Source organism: Parasteatoda tepidariorum, chromosome 10, assembly GCF_043381705.1.
Source record: "Parasteatoda tepidariorum isolate YZ-2023 chromosome 10, CAS_Ptep_4.0, whole genome shotgun sequence".
In the NCBI taxonomy this organism is placed as follows: domain Eukaryota; kingdom Metazoa; phylum Arthropoda; class Arachnida; order Araneae; family Theridiidae; genus Parasteatoda; species Parasteatoda tepidariorum.
Window position 1 is genome coordinate 47,177,139 of NC_092213.1, and position 2,913 is coordinate 47,180,051.

Below are 2,913 nucleotides of genomic sequence, written 5' to 3' on the forward strand. Positions count from 1 at the left end.
CAAATCCATAAAAAGTTTGATATTAAAATTATATTTGATTTTAAAATTATATTATACGATTACATTATAAAATTATATTATAATATTCTTGCGAATTTAAAAATAAATTAATATCCATAACTTTCAAAATTAAAAATAATTAAATAAATAACAACAATTTTGCAAAAACATTAAAGAACATAAGAATATTATTCAATGAAATTTCAGGTAACTTTGAATTTTCGATTTCCTAGAATACTTTTAAATCGTTACTTTTTTTGTTTAGTACTTGTACTTTTACTTGTACTTTTTACTCGTTACTTTTTAAAATAAGAACTTTTTACTCGTTACTTTTTTTAAAAATACTTGTACTTTTACTCGTTACTTTTTAAAAGTAACGTTGCCATATATAATCGTGCGTCACACTCGTTGGAGTTGGAAGGTATGAAATTGCCACAGGACAATTCAGGTCAATTGCCACAAGAAACGATAAACTGCTTTATTTCAAGTATGAAATCAGGTTGCAAGTGCTGCATATTTGTAAGATGGAATACACCCTATCAATAATCCATTTTTTTGTTGTTGTTTATTCTGCAACCGCTGTTTCATACCTTCCAACTCCAACGAGTGTGACGCACGATCACGCGTGTGTATCAATGTATGTACATATCAAATTTCATTAAAATTGGTTCAGTAGTTCTAGAGTTCTAATTGCAGTATGCTTATTAACTGTTATATATATAATGCTCTTTTTAATAATCAATAGTAATAATTGCTTTTTTAATTAATACTCAATAGTTGTGTCATTTTTAATGATAATTATAATTTATGATGATTATTAGAAAAAGATTCTAAATGTATATATCAAAGGCGGCATTTACGCAACATCCTGTTTCTATCACGGTTGGAAGGCCACGAGGATTTCGTAATCAGCACAAAAACATTATTCAATACTTTTTTCATCTATCTGGCAATCGCGATTATGTAACATTTCATCATTTTTCAACGAAAGCTAAAATCATATGCAGTTTCAAGCTGAATGTTCATTTTTATGTTCACTTTGAAATATTTATGTTAATAAATGTAAACATTTATACATATTTGTCACTTCGTTCTTGAAATTACAAAAAAAAAATCAGATTTTTTCTTTCTTTTTTGAAGATTTTCACAATGATAATCTTCAAAAATAGCTATCTTTTGAACTTTATCATTGCACAAATATCGATTTTTGCTTTTTCAGAATTTACTGAGGTAAGAGTCTACCGCTATGAGATTGGATTTAGATATTTAAGTTTACGCATGCATCAAATATTTATTATGAATCATTCTTTGTTCAAGAAATAACAGGAATAACAAGAATTAATTACAATTTATTGAATTATTTATTCGTAACTAAACAGTTATACTGACTAAATAAGTGTGATTACAAGCAATAATATGGACAAAATAAATTGTTAAATCTCTTATACACAGTCCAACTAAAAACCCACTTCAAACTTGTAAATTAATAATATACATGTTTTAAATACGCATTAATTTTGATCTACAAAGTTAAGTATTTGATATAGTGGACTATTGTTTAGATAAGAACATCTATTTCAACTATTAATAGCCCAGCGAAGTCAAAGAAGTTTTTTAAAAATAAAAAAAATTGTTAACCCTTAGAAGCAGATGGGACATCGGTTTTCTTCTTATATGTTTTTTTCTGACGCTCAATTTAATAGTAAAACTATTTTTTAGTATTTTTTTAATTATAAGAAACAGGCACTAAAAATTGTATTAGATTATCAGAATTATGGTTGTACTAAAATATAAAATCCAAAAAAGTAATTAATTTTTTTTCTCCTTCATATTCAAAAACATTTATCACTGATTGATTTTAATAATTGAAATTAAACGAATTTCAATGATGAATAAATGTTGATCTCAAATCTAAATAAGTGCAAATTGGACAATTTATTGTTTTTAAGTGAGTTTGGAAGATTTTACCTTTAACGCAAAAATGACACTTGTCGAAAATAATGAGAATAATGAGTACCCAAAATAATGAAAAAAGTATGAAAAATATATTTAATAAAAATTCTTCAGAAAAAGGAAAAAATTTTCAATATAAACCATAATTTTACTTTATATTTGTACACAAATTGCTTAGAGAGGTTTTGTAAAATAAATAAATAAATAATGATTTAAACTATTATTATTATTCTAAAATATAAACTGAAAAGTTTAATTTCTTGTTATTACATTTATTTTTATCTTCATGCAAAACAATTGATAAAGAGAAAAATAAACTTCAAAATTCGAAAAATAACGAATGATAATAAAATGAAAATGTTAAGGGAAAAGGTACATAAGGCGGTGAAGTTAGTTAAATCAGTGAAGTTAGTTAAAATTAATTAAAAAAGTAAGTAAATAAAACGAAGCAATAGAATGGATATTTTTGGATAAGGAAAAACTGTAGCTGTAAAAAATTTTCCTTACAAAGCGAGTCTTACAGTAGGGAAACGAAACGATACCGTTTCTTTTTCATTACTTGTTGCTGATCAATGTCATTATTATAATGGATTATTATAATTATCAATATTATCATTATTATCATGGATTATTATAATTATCAATATTGTCATAATTATCATCGATTATTATAAATATCAATATTGTCATTATCATGGATTATTGTAATTATCAATATTGTCATTATTATCATAGATTATTATAAGCATCAATATTGTCATTATTATCATGGATTATTATAATTATCAATATTGTCATTATTATCATCGATTATTAAAATTATCAATATTGTCATTATTATCATCGATTATTATAATTATCAATATTGACATTATTACCATGGATTATTGTAATTATCAATATTGTCATTATTATCATGGATCTGTTACTAGTCTTTTTCAGTTTGTTGATCAATGCCAA